This window comes from Gekko japonicus, unplaced genomic scaffold (genome assembly GCF_001447785.1).
Source record: "Gekko japonicus isolate JY-2015 unplaced genomic scaffold, Gekko_japonicus_V1.1 scaffold479, whole genome shotgun sequence".
NCBI classification, from domain to species: Eukaryota; Metazoa; Chordata; class Lepidosauria; order Squamata; family Gekkonidae; genus Gekko; species Gekko japonicus.
In genome coordinates, this window is record NW_015169185.1 from 296,219 (window position 1) to 315,764 (window position 19,546).

Below are 19,546 nucleotides of genomic sequence, written 5' to 3' on the forward strand. Positions count from 1 at the left end.
TAAAAATAAGCATCTTTTAAGGTCCAAGACTGCGAACCAGGAGTTGGGAGTGAGAAACTCAATTACAGATGAAAGAGAAGTCATTATGATGTAAGCCACTCTGAGCCCGTTCGTGAAGTAGGGCAGGATATGAATCTCAATAAATAAATAAATAAATTCTGAGCTTAGGAATCTTCACAAGTTTGTTTAATTTTCTCTACTTGGTATTGTGGTATGCATGAACTCCTGTACAAAACTTAGAAATATCTGAAGGAATTACTTTACGTTCAGTACACATGGTATCATGATCTGTATATGGAAATATTCTAAAACTGTACTTATATATACTTTGTTAACTGCAGAAACTGCAAATAAGGTAGAAAATTCTTGGATATGAGTTTGCAGGAAGATTCCCATTCATGCTTACCTTCTGTGTTGCTTGAGTATGGAAACTGCCAGCATAACTATATATTTAATATAGTAGGGATTTACATTATATTCTCCTCTCAAAAGTGTAAAACGGAAAAAAGAAATATGTTCTCCAGAATCTAAATAGAGGCTTTATGTTAGATCTGATCATGGACTGACTCTCCATTTATGGTGCTATGCTATGTCAGCATTCAACTGTACTTGGAAGAAAATATTACCCTTTTGCGTTCCTCCACAGGAGTGCAGAGAAGAGAAATGAGATATGGGTTCTGCAACTTAAGAGATAAAATTACCTGCCATGCCCTATTCTTATTTTGTGGTAACTTTTCAATTACTTTATTAGAAATTGAAATGAACCAAACTTTTATTGTTTGGATAAAATTAATTAAGAAAAAGTTTAATAGATATTGTCCTTTTTTATTTAGACATGAGCCCTCTGGAAAGAACACATGTAGTTCATATATGTATATAATAGCTAGTACATTTTAGGCAATTTTGTAAATGATATATGATGGTGATACGATTTAGCTGTATCTTTTTGTTCACACAATTTATTATTATTCTGCTTGACTCAAATAAAAACACAGCTTTCTGAAGCCACATGATTTAATAAAACAAAGGTTAGTTTCTAACATACACAGTTGAAAAGCAAACCTGGACTACACAACACAAATGCGCCCCAAATGTTCAATTAAAAAATGGCAAATTTTGGATAGCAGACACCTTCATAGGTTGATTTCATTTTTTGGGATAGCAGACAACTTCATAGGTTGATCATACTAGTTCTTGAAACATCCTGTAACAGGCTTATTGCACAGTTGCTTTTCAAGCAATCTGTAGGATACTAGAAGTTACTGCAGGAGGCCCCAGACATTAGTGCTTACTAACCAGTTTATTTTTTTAAAATGGGTTGGATCCTAAACTAACTCGAGTGCTTTCTTCTGGTGCAAGAAGCCTTCTCCTCAGGCAAGAAGCTTAAAAACTTTCTTATGTCAGCAACAGGCTTTTTACAATGCAGAAAAGTGCCAATACTAGCAGAACAGATTCAACCAATATCCAGGGGTCTTTTGAGGCTGGAGTGCGCCGGAACACCGCTCCGGCTGCCCAGGAGCCAGCGCAAATGGTGGCGGCGGCAAGCCCCACCCCCAGCTCCCCGCGCCAAAGCACTGCGGCCCAGGGGAGACTGAAAGAGCCCCACATCCGGCTTCCCCAGGCCCGTGCAGAAACGCTGCGGCTGGGGGAAGGCCTGGAGAGCCCCACCGCCAGGTCCCCCTGGCCCGCACAGAAGCACTGTGGCCGGGGGGAGGCCCGAAGAGCCCTGCTGCTGGGTCCCCTGGGCCTGCGCAGAAGTGCTGCGGCCAGGGGGAGGCCCGGAGAGCCCTGCAGCCGGGTCCCCTGGACCCGCACAGAAGCGCTGCGGCTTGGGGAAAGCCTAGAGAGCCCCGCCACTAGTTTCCCTGGCCTGCGCTGAAGCGGTAAGGGATCCGTGGGGGTGAGGGTGGCTCTTTCCCTTCTCTTCCTTCCTCCCTCTTTTCCTCCTTTCCTCCTCTCTTTCTTTTATTCCCTCCTTTCCTTCTCTCCTTTTCCTCTTTCTCTCCTCTTCTCTTCTCTCTCTTTCTTTCCCTTCTTCTTTCCTTCTCTTTCTTTCCCTCTTTCCTTCTCTCTTTTTATCCCCTCTTTCCTTCCTTCTTTCCTTCTCTTTCTTTCCCTCTTTCCTTCTCTCTACTCTCTCTCTTTCCTTCCCTCTTTCCTCCTTCTGTGGCCCAACTCTAGTGAGAAGGGGTTTAAACTTTAAACCCCTTCTCTCTTCGCTTCCCCCCCCCCGCAGGCCAGCTGGGGAAGGGAAGGGGAGGCTTTTGAAGATGCCTTCCCCCCCTTTTGCTTCCCCTTCTGACATCACTTCTGGTGATGTCAGGGGGTGTGGCATATGCTAATAGCCTAGTAGCTAATGAGCTCCTACAGCTCTTTTTCTACGAAATGACCCCTGCCAATATCTATACCATGTATAGCATCTTAATATAAAACTAGGATGTATATGAAAAATCCCTACCTACCAGAGGGCAGGTAGCATCAACCCTTGGATCAATACAGCAATGAAAATTGGAACAGAAACAAGTAAACAGGGATCCTTTCAGTGAATTGAGTCCTATGTGTGCAAATGGTGCTGCATAACAAATAAACAAAAATCTATTTCCTGTCTCCAGGATTACACATATGAGGATCCCAACTGAGCTGGATCCATGATGACTCCTTGAGAGATACTAAGTAAGAACAGCTTTCAAAACATGGGAGAATCAATTCCACCCACTCCCTTGTCTTTGCCTCCTTAATACACACAAGCAGTTAGTGCTGCTGAGTGCCCACTAGTATGGAGGTGAGGATCCCCTGTCACCAGGCCCTGCCCCCCCATCTGCTGATCAGCTGGCCAGCAGGGGGACTTACCAATAGAAATAAGAAGGCCTAGGCCACATTGGCGGCAGCGCGCAAGAAGTGATGTCATCACACCAGTAATTTCCAGATGATGCTCTGGTATTTGGGCAAAATATGGTAGAAGCCAATTTTACCATAGGGTTTTTGCCCAGATACCAGAGCATCACCCAGAAGTCGCTGGCATGATGACGCCACTTCCTGTGCGATGTTGGCAACATGGGCTAGGCCTTCTTCTTTCTACTGGTAAGTCCCCTCCATCCCCTGCTGGTTGCCAGAAGGGACCAGACAAGATATCTGCTATACACAAAGGTATTTTTAAAAAAATCTATTGAGAAAAAAGCCTTTATAGTTCATTTGTATTTTATCTTATTAAAAAGCATTATTCTGCTACTGAAAGGACCTAAAGCATACAAGGGCTACATTTGCAGCAAGATGGTAGGGCCATTACATTATTTCTCCATCATAAAATATGAACAGGGTGGCACCATTACAGATCAAGAGTAATCAAATGGGTCTGTAAAAATGATTACAAAAGTCAAGCAAAATGAAACACGGTGGCACCAGAAACATGGTGATACACCCCTACCTGGAACTGAAATAGAAAATGTACTCTGCTATAAAACCAATCAAAAGCCGAATAGTTTTTCTTTTAATTTCCACCCTCCTATGTTATAATTAGAAGTTCTTTTTTCTCAAAGAACTGCATTAGGATCTCAAAAAAGACTTTAATGTATTAGGTTCTTCATTATTTAGAATCCACAAAAATAAATGTGCTCTCCCTTCTTGTGTTTATCACAGAAATCACCAGAAGAGTAAACACCAATGCAATTAGTCTGGCTAAAAAGAACTATTCTAGAGAGAGGTTAAATTGTACAGTTTATAAAGAATATTGTTTTAATATTCTTTCACAAATCTATAATAATTTAGAAAAAAGGAAAATGTGGTGGCCAGTGCTGTATGTATGTTCTTGAGTAATGAAGGCAAAAATCAGTATTAACCATTCTACTTTTGGATAAAAAGGAATGGAAAAATTATATGTAGGAGATGAAACAGGAAACACTAGTCAAATAAATAGTCTAATAAAATCCACCAGTTACTAACCACAGATTAGCAATTTGTGAATTGGTAGCATTGTTTGAAGAAATGTCCATGCCTCCTCCTTCCTGCAATATACTGAGGATGATTGTCCAATTTCATTTATTTATCTATTTTGCTATTTAGCAAAAGGAAATTAACTTCATTAGATCTCCGTAGAAATATTCCTTCCTTCGATGTAAATATATCTACTAGGTCATTAATTTACCAGGTAAAATTAATAAGAGACTACAAATGTTTTTAGTATATCACTGGAGAGCCTTATAAATGTTATATTTTGGAATATGTATTACAGAATGCAGCACTAAAGCTATAAAGAAATTTTAAACGAGGACATCCTTTGAAGTGAAAGGCTTGTCCTGGAATCATTCAAACAGGATGATTAAGAAATGCTTTAAAAATTGCATCATGCCAACCCACCCTAACATTTACTACAAACCCTCAGGTCTTCAATAAGAGCTGGATGTTTTGTCAAAGCAATTTACCAGACATCTTATTAGTTTTGTCAGGGGGCGTTACACTTTAATTTGCTGAAACTGTTTGCAAAGGCCCTCTGTATATCCTTTCAAGACAATGTACACAGATGAACTTTCTAATTTATTTTACTTCTGAACATGGAAGCAATCAGTGTATAAGAAACCATGGATTCTGACAACTGTCTCTTGTGACTCTCAAAGAAAAACACATGCTTCTGGCCTTCAGGAAGAGGAAATACCATACTGATTAAAATTTGGGACACCATAGCCAAGACAGATCTGAAACCCAGCATACCACCCCTAAGTTAATGAATGGACAATAAGAATATTAGAACATAAGAGAAGCCATGTTGGATCAGGCCAGTTGCCTATCCAGCCCAAAACTCTGTGTCACACAGTGGCCAAAACCTGGGTGCCATCAGGAGGTCCACCAGTGATGCCAAAACTCTAGAAGCCCTCCCACTGTTGCCCACCCAAGCACCAAAATAACAGAGCATCGTTGCCCCAGACATAGTGTTCCATCTAACAGTCACTTATGGACCTCTGCTTTATAAGTTTATCCAATCCCCTCTTGAAGCTGTCAGTGCCTGTAGCCATCACCTCTTCTTGCAGCAGTGAATTCCACATATTAATTACTCTCTGGGTGAAGAAGTACTTCCTTTTATCTGTTCTAAGCTTAGTTCATTAATTTCATTGAATGCCCGCAAGTTCTTGTATTGTGAGGAGAAAAGTATTTCTTTCTTTACTTTTCTATCCAATGCATAATTTTGTAAACCTCTACCGTATCACCCCTCAATACTAGATCTTCTTTTGCTCTATGGGAGAAGAGAAGGTGCAGGAGGCACTTGGTTCCTGCCACCGGAAAACTGATGTTTTTGAAAGATTTCAAAGCAGATGCACTCCAAATGGCCAATCACAACTGAACATTCCGCCATTCAACATTCAGACCTGTTTCTTTTTCTTTTCTTTTCTTTTTTGACAGTGCAGTGACATTATAATGCTAATGCTTCTGGGCATGTACAAAAAAAAAAAATTAAGCTGCCATCCCATCCCTGACAAAAACACATGAAGAAACAGCTGTACAACAAGGAACTATCCACCTTTTCCAAGGAAGGGCAGAATATATGAGGCGGGTTTGGTTCAAATTCAAAAAGAAAAATGCCAAAACAAATGACCTTTTGCAGAACAAGTGCTGCAAAGTTGGAGCATCAGCTTGGGGATTCTACTCGCCAGAAATTGGGTAAGCACATAGTGCAGAAAAGGTCCTAAAGAGGCCTGACCTCTTTAACTTTTCTTCACAGGGAAGGTGTTCCATCTCCTTTTCTGCACCTTTTGCAATGCTATAACATCTTTTTTATGGTGAAGTGACCAGAACACTACATGGTATTCCAAATGAGGCCATATCATTGATTTATACAGGGGTACTATGATACTGGCTGATTAGTTTTCAGTCCCTTTCCTAATAATCCCTAGCAAAGCATTTGCCTTTTTTATTGCAGACACACGCTGAGTTGACATCTTCAGTGAGTTATCTACCATCATTCTCCTGGTCAGTTACCGCCAGTTTGAACCCCTTCAAGTATATTTATAGTTAGGATTTTTGGCTCCAATGGGCATTGCTTTGCACTTGCCCATGTTGAACCTCATTTGGCAGGCTGATGCCCACTCACCCAGCCTCAACAGATCCCTCTGGAGCTCCTCACAGTCCTCCCTGGTTTTCACTGCCCTGAACAACTTTGTGTCATCCACAAACTTAGCCACTTCAGTGCTTACTCCCAAATCCAAATAATTAATGAACAAGTTTAAAAGCACCAGACCCAGTAATAAGCCCTTTGGTACCCCATTGCTAACCTAAAAGTATAACAAAGTATTTATTACACAGTGTAACAATTAACAATTAAAAACAATATAGATAAATAGGAGTGCTAAAATCCAACCTATAGAAATTGCAGGTCAACTGAACATGAATCACATAACAGAATATCTCATAAAAGCCACTAGACCAGACGCTTTTTTGGCTCTGAGAGCCTTCTTCAGTGGCCTAAAACCAAATAGCACACATTTAAAACATGGAGATTATGGATTCTTGGCAGAGACAGTATAATGAGAGACACTGTCCTCTTTGTGGGTTGGCTCAGAATTATACACAGGCCTGATTTTCACATGGAACCTACTCTCATATTGAAATACTGAAACCTGCCTGGCCCTTAATTTTTACAGCTTGTTTTAAATTTGCTATAGGTATATCTACTTAATGCACTGAAAAAAATATAATGAAATGCAAATCCAAATACACAAATATAAGATTCACATGCTTGCAAAGTCCCTTAGTCCTTTAACATTGATTTCTCTGGAATGGGAATCTTTCTCACCAGTTTTTAAGATGTTAGTTATTCTCTTCTGATAAGTGGTGTAGTTTCTCTTGCACACTCAAACACACTCACAAACTTATTTCCTTTATCCTATCATTGCATCATTTCTTTCCATCTAGGCTGAAACACACCCTTGAGCATGTAACAGTGAACACACCCCGCTCATAAAAACACTTTTCAAGGTCCCCCCCCCAATGAATCATCTGTGTTAATGCAAATCACAAGCATTGCTATTTATTACCAGGATCTCCCAATTAAATTAATTTCTCTCCTTGATAGAGGAACATCATTACTTACAGCTTACCTTTATTGTTCTCAGTGCACTTTTTAACAATCATCACAGAATCAATACGTTTGCTGTGATTCTCTAAAAGTTTTTGATTGGAAATCACTGCTGAGGAGTCCCTACTGTCAGTTATTAAAATCTCTGTTTTTCCAGCACTTATAATAGCTCTGCTGGGAAACGTGTGACATCTAGGTATCATGAAAAGAAGAATCTATGACTGCATACATCTGCTTTGAACAGTAAAGGGAATTTGTAAAAGAAATATTTCAAAGCAACAGGGTTTGAAAAAGCATTAAGTGACTTCTTGAATTTTTGATATGAAGTATACAAATGGGCCCGACAGACTTATACAAATGAATGATCAGCAGACTGCTATCATCTCTAAAATGGAAACCCACCATCTCAGGGATATCTGAATTGATTGTCGCTTCTAAAACACCAAGTCCTTTTGAACTTCCAAGTCAGTTTCGTTTTTGGTTTCAAATGATCTGCCTACTTGCAGGACTACACCCCCCAAATCAGTGCATTAGATAAAGCTTCTGGAGTCATTTATTCTGCTCGGTGGCTCTTCTTGTTGCCCTCTGGATTTCATAAATATGTCTGGTCCCTTGCTATGCTTTCCACACCAGCTGTTGTTTTTGTTGCTTTCTTGTGAATTTTCTGCCGTTTGACTGGAATTAGTGAGTCAGTTAACAAAATCCAAAATGACGTTTTCCTTATCTTTTTGAAAATAAAGATATGTCTAAGTAATCATTTTGAACACCTTCAACAGCTGTTTAAAAGTACTACCACTGGATTTCATTCAGAATCAATAGCATTTTTATACCAGACTGGAGCCTGTTAGCCCTTTCCCACATACCTCACAATATGTGGCATCTAATCTAACCTAGCCTTGTAAAGTTTAGTGAACATATATTTTGAATCGTGCAACCCATCAATTAAATCAGGCTTTGGTCACACAAACAGTTTGCCATGACATAGTAGTATTACCTTTGCAGATTTAAAGAGCATGATCAGACAGCAACATCTGCCTTCTGTGCCCCAGTCATCGGCACCCTGTGCTGCCCGCTTTGGAAATGGAGTAATCAGGCACTGGGGAAAGTCTAGTGTTTACAGATGCTAGCTCTTCCACTCTGCTTTCCCAGACGTCTAAACTATCCTGCTGCAAAAGGAACCCAGAAGGGAAGTCTGAACGCCAGCGTTCTGTTTCTGCCACTGTTTTTTTTTTTGGGGGGGGGGGAGTTGCTGCCTATAATCACATATGCATAGACACCCACCTGCATTAAAACAAAAACAACAGGGCAGCGCACTCCATGTTTGAGGCACTGCAGTAATGTGAACGCCTGACCACCAGATGAGTGTGTGGGAAAACCACCCCAGGGTGTGCTGTCTGGTTGGTCTGCCCTGCAACACTTTAAACTGGTGCAATGAGATTGTGGCAAGCCTCCAGTGTGACTGCAACCTCTGTGAAGTTTCAGATATATGCAGCAACGTGCTCACAAATGTCTGTCAGAATGGCAGGTTTAAGAGGGTATATCCTACACACATGTAACATGGGCCTACACTGGTTTTTCATCTGCCCTGTACCTAGTACATTCGGAGCCATTGTGTTAACTTCTGGAACAATCTGTGTGAAAGGATTTATTCTTTTTGATACAAGAAAATAATAATTAGTCTTGCTCACTCCAAGCAGTTTAATTTAAATGGTGTGCTGCAGAATTCAGATTTAATTATATGTTCTATGACTATCTACTTTTAGAAACAATGTAAACGATGACTGAATCATCTGGCAGCAGTTATACAGGAGCAAGCACTTCACTCATTTGCAGATAATGTATACAGAGCCCTATTCTTGTTTTAAAAAGTGAATACATTTATATATTGCTAATCACAAAATGCATGCCTTGACTTGTATCTTTGCCCTTTGATAACCATGTGAAAACTAAAATTAAAGTTACCAGTTCACAAATTCAGACTTTGTTAAAATGTCTAGTACTCTCTCTCCCTCCTCTTAGAGAACAGTTCCACATGGATGTCTGCTGATACACATTCAAAAGTGTTAAATACAGTAGCATATATCCAACCACCCACTCAGGGAAGGCACACGGAGTTTTACTGTGTACCTCTCTGTTCCCACTGCCCTTTCCAGTCCCCAGAAAAACCATGCCTGGAGCCATGAGATGTGCATGGAGGAAAAGCCATGTGGGATGGTGGGAAGAAAGATCGACCCCTTTCCTCAGAGGAGCTGTGCTTGTGCAGAGGAAGAAGGGGCTAATGTCACCTCCTTGTCTTTCCTCACAGCACTGATCCTTCTTTTGCAGCTATTTTCCATGTAGGTCTCACAACCCTGGGACTGATTTTTCCAGTTGGAAGAAGAGGCTGCAGGAACAGAAAGGAATGTAGAAAAACAGTATTCTGTGCACAGAGCAGTAAGATATATGCCAGTATTATTTTGTGTAAACTGTATCCTAAAGAAACCATAGACTAAGATGTGCTTTGGGCCCATCGGCATTTCCTTTTACATCAGAGCCAAGTAACATTCTTTGATAACAGTTTCATCTCTCAATGAGTGTAAATCACCATGTTTTACCTTATTAAAACCATCTGAAAGAAGGCAAGCACTTTGGAAGCAAAGCATTCATTCAATTTAGGCACCTTGAAATTAATGATGGATATAAATACCTTTCTTATATTGGTTATAATTTAGAAGTTTCATGCAACCAACCTACCTAAAATAAATTTAATATTCTATTATACATTATCTAACAGCCTCAGTTTTACCAAAAATACTACTGTGCAGTCTTTAAGAGCCATCTAAAATAGGAATTCTTCATTCATTTTAGCTAACCATGGTAGATATAAGCATTTTACTGGTCAGGTCATTTTCTAGCTTTAACTGCTTGTTAGAGGCTGAATAGTCGAGGTTAGCCTGATCTCATCAGAGTTCAGAAGCTAAGCAGGATCAGCCTTGGTCAGTATTTGGATGGGAGACCACCAAAGGGACACGAGGGTTGCTATGCAGAGCCAGACAATGGCAAGCCACCTCTGAACATCTCTTGCCGTGAAAACCTTACAGGACCCCCATAATTTGGGTGCAACGATGGCAAAAAAGGTGTCTCAGTCTACAGAGACCTAGCAAGTCTTCACAGACAATGACACCAGCACTAAACACAGCAATAAGAACTAAAGCCATATAAAACTATAAGTAGACTGTGGTTTTCAGAAAATATAATGCAAAATAAATTAGATGACATTAACAGAAAAAAGAATCTTTTGTATTCTGTTGTACGTGGTTTAGAGCATCAGACAAGGCAAAGAGAAAGCCACATGACAGCTGAAGGCAGAAAGAAAATGCCACATCATTGTCAGACTCTAGCAATTAAACCTTTATAAGGCAGAAAATATACCTGCCTGCACTCATGTAGACAGGCACCTGCTGTTTGTGTCAAGGCATGTCGCTTTCATTTGTTAGCAGGACTGCTCTGAATGGCAATAGGTCGAGTGTTCAGTTCCTCACATGACATTTTAATTAAAAGGCACCAACAGCTAGACTCTTTCTGTAATACCTGTACTAGTAATCCTAGTATGTTGTTACAGCATAGCTCCTGCCGGAGATCACTGGTTTCTACCTCTCCTATTGCTGTAAATTCTGAAAATATACAACAAATAGGACCTGCAAACGTGCACAGGAAAATAAGTGTCCTCACAACGAAACTGGATTTAAAGCATTTTGGGAGCACAGTTCAGTTTGTCTCTAGGTGTATATAACTACATTATGGATGTGGGAATTCTGGCCCGAAGTTCCAGCTCAGCCTTGAACTCACTGGGTGGTTCACGGCAAGATATTCAATCACAGGAGAATACTGATCAGATGCCTGATGTGATTAAATTAATGTGATAAAAGATTACAGAGTACCTTGTTAATAATCAATAAAAAGCCTTAGAAGTTCTATTTAAAATACCATAGTACACACATTAATTCCATGTGAGCAAAACATGCTGAGGCACCTCACTGTGTTCATACATCTTGCATGATATATAATTGACAGCTAATAGCTTGCTGTACACCTCTGTTTGATCTCTCTCAATTCTTGTCCTGTTTCCAAGTTTTGCTTCTAAGTTAGTACCTCACACAGCAGCTACAAGTATCCTTACACAATATACCATATGTTTGTGTGGGCTGATTTCTCACAATATGCTTTTAAGTTTGCCACTGACCCATGAACCCATTTTTTTTAAAAAAAAAAAACTAAATTCTGGCAGCTATTCTAGGAACATTTTCCTGGGCATAATTTCCATTGAATAAAATGAGTAGACGGGATTAGGATTGCTCCATAAAACTGAATATGCAAGCTTTCTCATGTTCACCAAACTATTATATTAGAACTTATTTGCTCTTCTGAGACATGCAAGGAGGTTTGTTTGTTTGTTTGTTTTATATCACAGAGTCTCAATTACCAGTGAATCCCACATAGATGGAATTTCCTTCTGTGAAGGGCAAAAATGAAGTGTCAAGTGACCCATACTCTCTGTTGTTCCACTTCCAGGTCTTGGGGGGGAAAGGGGAGAACATGTCCTTCCAGTGTGAGAACTCACCCCCTTTCTGCAAGCAACTCAGTGGGAACAGAAACAAAAGTCACTCACATTCCTTATCATCACTTCTATACAATTTGTGAAGCAACCATATGGCCTTAGATAAGCTACTAACACCCAAATTTGGGCCTACTGTGCAGAAGCCAAGACCCCCAAAAGGAAAGGAAATTAAACTTCACCACCACAGCTACTATGCCTTGAGTCTCAGTGAGAAAGGAGGACTATAAATGAAGTAAACAAATATGCAGCTGCAAAGGTGTTTAACAGCCATTTGAGTTTGCGGCATCCTTTGTATTGGGGCCGTGGTGACTCAGAGGTTAAGACACTGAGCTGCAGACCAGAAGGTCTGTAGTTCGGCAGTTTGAGACCCGAGTGCCGCGTGATGGAGTGAGCTCCTGACTCTGGCCCCAGCTCCTGCCAACCTAGCAGTTCAAAAGCAAGAAATTGCAAGTAGATAAATAGGCACTGTGCTTCGGTGGGAAGGTAACAGCATTCCGTGTGCCTTGGTATATAGTCATGCTGGGCACTTGATCATGGAAACGTCTTCGGACAGTGCTGGCTCTTTGGCTTGGAAACAAAGATGAGCACCGCCCCCTATAGTTGACTAGCTTTGGAGCAAGGGAAACCTTTACCTTTACTTTGTATTGGATGTTTCTTTCAAAAACTATTTACTTCATTTATGCCCCATCTTTCTACCCAATGGTGAATCAAAGTGGCTTACACTGTTCTCCTCTCCTCCATTTATCCTGTGAAGCAGGTTATGCTCAGAATGTGTGACTGGCCCAACAAGCTCTCATGGCGTGATGAAACGTCCAACCTAGGAGATCCTAGATCTCTGAGATCCTAGTCTGACACAGAGGTGCACAATGTACAGCTCCTCTAGAGACCACAATCAAGCACAGTTATGTATTTTATTCATAATGTGCCATGGGTTTAGATAAAAAGGCTACATGTCTTAACGTGCATCCACTAACAATGTAGCAAGTAAAGCATTCTTTAAATTTGTTATTTGATGAAGGGGAAATGTAAGTAGTGATCACACATGGCAATCCTTTCATAACATCACAGAACCAGAAAAAGTTAGAAGTGAATCAGTATTTAATGCTAGCAAATTACAGAAGTACCAAAAAGTTGTTTTAAATCTTCTGGCCTTGACAGGATATACTTAGATACACAGGTGTTCAGCACCAAACTGACCTTATTGTCAGAGTACACATGCCCCATAAATAATTTGGTATCTTTTAAAATCAGCTACAAGGTGTATAGAAAAATTGCTTTCTGCTTTCTATATCCACATGCCTTCTCCTGTAATTACATTATGATAACATGCTGTGTCTTATTTCTTGTTGCAAGCCAAATGGTGAGGCCACATGGCCTCAACAGCCATGCCATAAACCCACATTCTTTCACACCTTCATGCAAAAAGCCAGACCTCATGGCTCCACTTCCTGTCCCACATGCGACAAGTCACGTACACAATGAAGTAGCTGGAGTTTGGGGTCACATGACTGCAGGTGGGGTCTCCAAACTCCTAGCCAATCTATACACACACCTTATGTGCAGCTATGGCAACCTGAAATTGGCCACACACTCCTGCTGCTCGTGATTGGCCGAATGGTGACGGCTAATCATGATTAGATTGGGGTATAATTGTTTGATCCCTATGGGAGTGAGTTTCTTCTTGTTCTTGAGTCTCTTGTTCTCTTAGCTCTGAGGCTCTTGCTGCCTGTTTTATTGCACCTGAAATGCTGTATCATGGAAAACAAAGACCTGCTTGGTGACTGGGAGCACATGGGTGTGCAAAGATGGGATTTCCCTTCAAAATCCCTTGGACTATTGTGGAATGGATGTTCCTGAATTGGTAACTATGTATCTTTAATGTGTAGTTAAGGCAAATTGCCCTAGCCTTTGTTAATTTGTAATCTCCTAGTCTGTTTGCTGTGCTCTGTACTGAATAAAGATCCTTCTTATTTCTAATTGTCTCTGATGCTGTAACTTGGATTCCAAGTCTAAAATCTTGTGGCTAATGCTAACCACATACGCTACCATGGGAGGGTAAAAAGCGCGCATCTCTGAATTGAGTTGCTAATGTGTTCTGTCCCAGAAGCCAACTAAGGGTTTGGAATCTTTTCCCTTAGGAAGAGCAGGGACTATTGAAAAGAGGTTCTGGTGGCAAATTGTCTGGAAACCAGAGAGGGTATAGACCATCTCGTGGTTTGTTGTTTAATGTACTGAAAAGTACAGGATTCCCTCTCATCCCTGGACTTGCCTGGGTGGGCTAATCCTGTACACAAGGGCAGGACATTGTAGATCTGATCCTACAAGGGAGACAAAGGCCCCTGCATCTGCACTGCTGAGAGTAGAATCAAAGATGACATTCCTCCAAGTTCTATCCATTGTTCTGATTGATTCCTGTCATTGAAGAAAAATCCCTTTCTCTCCTTCAAGCCCATGAAAAAGAACAGTGGGTGAAACAACTTGCAGACCCCAGCACTTCATTCAAATTTGCCAAAGGAAAGTGGGACTTGGGGCATTTGTCTCTAATTAACTGGGGAAAATAATAATGAAAACTGAAATAGATTTTGGACTGATATGCTGATTGCTTTGTTGGTCCTTAACCATTTTAATTACCGATGTCAAGTCTGGAGTTCATGTACTATTGCCATGGGATGGGTCTGTGGTGAAAAATCTAATTGGTGCATAGAAGTTACTTTGAGACAGCATCTTCAATGTAATATGCAATGTCAAAGCTCTGACTGACCAGTGATCTGACAGTAAATATTTCACTTTAATTTTCTGGATCAATCCCCATTACAAAATACTTGCATAACTTTACTCTGCCTTAGAACAAAATTTTAGTCCAGTGGCACCTTTAAGAAAACAAAGGTTAATTCTGGGTATGAGGCTTCATGTGCAGGCACACTTAATCAGTCTCTGTGCCTCTTCACTGGCATGAGCAAGACCCTTTGATCCCCATCCCATTCATGTACCAACACTGCTGGACAATGGCTGAATGGGTAACTTGCTATTTATTCTCTGAACCAGAGTTGGCCCTGGACTAGCAAATATTATCACACACTCATACCCTTTAATCCTGCACAGGTTCATACAGTATAAAGACAACTTAAGAGGTATTTGGTGAAGAGTTTACATGCTTGGCTGTGGTACCTCTACAGAACTGAAAGCTGAATGGAGAAGAGGAACTTTTTAAAGATCAGTCTTTAATGACATATCACAATATCTTGAGTTTTATTTTTTATGTTTTAACTATCTAAGATGCATTGTCAAAATGATTTTAAAGTCTGGAGAAAACAAGAGGACAAAATGAAATGTGTGGGTAAAGGGGGAATACAGACATGATTTTCAAATGGAAAAAGCAACCAAGAAATGTTGCTCTCATGAGGAATGCGAAGTGAAATCTGGAAATCTGATTCAGGAGAGAATTACCAAACCAGTCCTGTGCATTCCCTTAAAACAACATTCTATGCTTGTTTGGAAAAATTCCTCCAGGGATTCTGTCCTATGTTAATGAACAAGAGATCTGGAAAAGCTGGTTGGCTTTTTCTTTATTTGTTCACATGGTTAAGAGTGGCTATCCTTTGCTCACGTAAGTGTGAAATATAGTAGAAAATTAGGCATGCTGTTAGTATAAATTTAAGTGAATATGTTCTCTGTTCAATGAGAAATTAAAATGGTGATGTTCAACTTTTTTTCCCTTTTTTTTTATAAAGGTTTTATTGACTCTCCTAAAAAGGAGAGGTATTTCGCTTAAAAGAGAAAAATTGGGAGGGTATATAGTGGGAGAAAGAGAAAGCTGAGTGATATATTAACTGGTAAATTAAACTGTTAGTAGTGTCCAGTCATTCTTCTTAGGCTTCTTCTGTGAGCAGTCAAACTTCTTTTTTCAGTCCGGTTATAGGTATTATCTGTGTTAGTATGTTAGTAATGTTCCTTTGAATTTCTGTTAAAAAGCTTCTTCTGGGCGCCTTCAGAACCGCTTCTGTGCGTGCTGGTTTCTTTTTCACTCCCATTGACGTGGAGGAGCTTCGTCTGTTTTCTTCTCCTTCCGGCTTTTTTTTTTTCCCCATCCTCCTTCGGGTCGCTGTTAACACTTTCAGTTCATATGCTATAAATCCTCTTTCTTTCTTGCCATTTCAGGAGAGTTCCAGCTTTGAGAATGGTATTGAATTTCGATTTCGCTTTTATACGCTCCCAATCTCTCCGCTGAAACCTCCTCCGCAACTGTTGACTTTTAAAAGCGCTTGCCAGGCACTTTCAACTTGAAGAAACCCAAATTAAGCATTCAGTGTCTTAAAATTAACTATTTAAAAAGTAAACAAATAAATAAAATAAATAAATAACTTTATGGGCCTGCTCTTACATCAACTCAGAATCTTCCACCTCTAAGCTCCATTTAAGTTGCTGGTTCTTGTCTTCACTACCTGGGACCCATACATTTGAAGGACGATCTCCCTCCATATGCACCTGTGTATCAGTTACATTCCTTTCTCTAGCTCTCTGCCCTTCTGCAGCCAAGAACTGCTCTGTGGGTACCCAGAAAACCTCCAGTTTGAGACAATTTTCGATGGTATTTTAGTTACTTTCATTGGTAGGATTCAGTGACTTACTTCCTTTCATTAGACTAGTTTTACTGGGGAAAACAGGATGTAAATATTTCAAACAATTTAATAAATCCCTAATATATTTAATAATAATCAACGCTATTTTTGTAGAAAAAGCCCAGCAGGAACTAATTAGCATAATAGACCACACCCTGACAGTGCAGCTCATTAGCATATTAGGCCACACCCCCATGTTACCAGAAGTGTGATCATCGCCTCACACACAGCCACCTTGTACCTGATGCATTCCCACACCAAATACTCTCCTCTAGGGTTACCATATTTTGACATATCTCCTGACTGACTACTTCGAACAAGTGATCAGTATGGCAGATCTCATTTTAAATACCCTACTATTTAAGTTGTGATCATTGCTACTCACAAGGAATATTCCTTATCTTCCAACCCCAAAAAAGAGCATTTTCATCTGTATTTTAAGAGCTCAAAAGAGGAGAGCCACCTCCACACTACACAGAGAGATACATTTACAGAGAAAGCCCTGGCCCTATTCTCCTAAGAACATAAGAGAAGCCATGCTGAATCAGGCCAATGGTCCTTCCAATCCAACACTCTGTGTCACACAGTGGCCAAAACCCAGGTGCCATCGGGAGGTCCATCAGTGGGGACAGAACTCCAGAAGCCCTCCCACTGTTGCCCCCCTCCAAGCACCAAGAAGACAGATCATCACTGCCCCAGACATAAGAACATAAGGGAAGCCATGTTGAATCAGGCCAATGGCCCATCCAGTCCAACACTCTATCACACAGTGGCCAAAAATACCAGGTGCCATCAGGAGGTCTAGGACACTAGATGTCCTCCCACTGTTGCCCCCCCCCCAAGCACCAACAATACAGAGCATCACTTGCCCCAGACTGAGAGTTCCTATCTATACCTTGTGGCTAATAGCCACTGATGGACCTCTGCTCCATATGTTTACCAAGGAACAATGGGGTTGCTGTGTAGAAGAAGGCAATGACAAACAGCTTCTGCTCTGTTCAGCTCTTGTCTGGAATGTCCCATGGATGAGGGTTGCCATGAGTCAGTTGTGACTCAATGGCATCTTCTTCTTCTTCTTCATGGTAAGTGGCAGTCTCATTGGCATATTAGTCAAGCATTTCTGCCAAGAGAGTAGACATGGCAGCCCAACACTTGCCCTTCTGGTGATACAATGCTGCAAACAAAGGCACAAATCAGTATCTTCAAATAAAATCAGTAATTTCCTCTAATTTATTTCAAGTTGAGAGATGTGCAGTCCAAGCTTATACAGAGTTAAGACATTCTTTTGAACAGGCTTAATCGTGCCTAAAAATCGGGTTAAGTGCATGCTTTATTTCTCATTGAAAAAGGAAGGAAGGAAGGAAGGAAGGAAGGAAGGAAGGAAGGAAAGAAGGAAAGAAGGAAAGAAGGAAAGAAGGAAAGGAAAGAAGGAAAGAAAGAGAGAGAGAGAGGAGGCAAGAAAAAGAGAGAGAAAGAGAAAAGTACTGAGACTTACTAGTGAAATCAGCTCTCATACTTTATTAGGTGAAGAACAAGATGAAAAAGTCCAGCTCGCAGGCCGGCTTATATACACATAAACCCCACACCAGTGATATGCTATTTACAGTGGCCGAGGGTTCCATAGGCCCTTGGCCGGGAGCCTAGCCCTCCAATTGGTGCGGGCTAGGATCCGCTCAGTCCATTGTCTAAGGAGCGAAGCTCAGAGGCTTCGCACGACTGTGTGGAGCCCTTGCCTCGCACGCGATCAGGGCTGAGTACATTACAGAAGGAGAGAGAGAGAGAGAGAGAGAGAGAGAGCGAGAGAGAGAGAGAGAGAGAGAGAAGGAAAGAAAGAGTGAGAAGGAAAGAGGCAAGGTGAGGCGGGAAGCAGGCACCGCCCGCTCTGCAGACAAACAGAAACATCCTTGCTCACGCCACAACCAGCTGCCTCCAAACCACCCGTGCTCACCATCGCCGCCTTGTTCCCAGCCGCTGTCCTCCACCACCATCACCATCTGCATCCCCCCCCCACGATGTCCCCGCGGCGGCAGCTGGGGGAGGAGGTGGCATGCCAGGGGGCTCCCAGCCACCAGGCCGCACATCAACATTATTGCCGGGCTGCCCTTGCTCTCTTCTTGGCAGGAAAGGGCCCCACGTGTCCGATCTCCGCTTGGAGATCGGGCGCATGGGGCCTTCTGGCTCCCTGCACTTAAAGGGGGCTCCCTTTATACCTTACCTCTTGCTCTGGTGGCCTGACTGAAGACTCAGTCAGGCTACTGGAGGGCTTTTGGGAGCAGGGGGCATGGCCAAGTAGGAACGCAGCCGGAACACCATTCCGGTGTGTTCCAGCCGAAAAAAATAGCCCTGATTAATAATAATAATCAATACATGAATAGAAATCTTGCTTGAAACTCTTAACTTACTTTTCAACAGAACAGCACTACTTTAGTTGACAGAAGTTTAAAAAGTTTAACAGAAGTTAAACAAAAGCATGGTGTAAAAGGAAGAAAAGACCCTGCACTCCAGATCGAGAACTACATTTGCTTATCCAAAAAGAAATATTGTTGACTCAAGCAAGTGACAGGCTGCTTACATTAGTATTGGGAGGAGAGTGTTATTGGCTGCCTTTGTGGTTTTAAATATTTGCACTTGGGATATCAGAAGTTACCTCTGTATAATATGCAAGTCTAGGGTTGCCAGATCTTACCTGACTCCTGGCGGGGGGATCCAGCGTCACTCCTGGAGTCTTCTGGCATGAGGTGGTATCACCTGGAGGTGACATCATCGCACTGGGCACATTAGGAGGGACGTCCTATCATTTGGGCAAAAACTCTATGGTCACCATAGAGATTTTGTCCAAATGCTAGAGTGTACCCCACACCTCTGGGTGATGTCAATGCGCCGGGCATGTTGGGCAGGGACAGAGCTCTTCAGGGGCAGGACCCCCCCTGGAGGCCAGTGGCAGATTGGGAGCCCCAAAATCAGGGAAAACCTCACCCCCATCAGGAAGATGGCAACCCTATGCAAGTCTCACATTTTCTTCTCAAATTATTGTGCAAAATTCATATACTGTTCCATTTAACATACTTTGCAGATAAATGTCTGTGAGCCAACATAGATTTAATGCTTCTTGTACATTTATTTTTATTGGAAAGGATACTAAGAATATCTTTTGCCATTTCTAGTAAGGGAGAAAATATGTTACTATTAAGCAAGATACTATTAAGTGTATTAAGCACTGGTCATTCATAGCTGTCAAAGTTTGAAGCTACCCAAGCATTTCCCTAC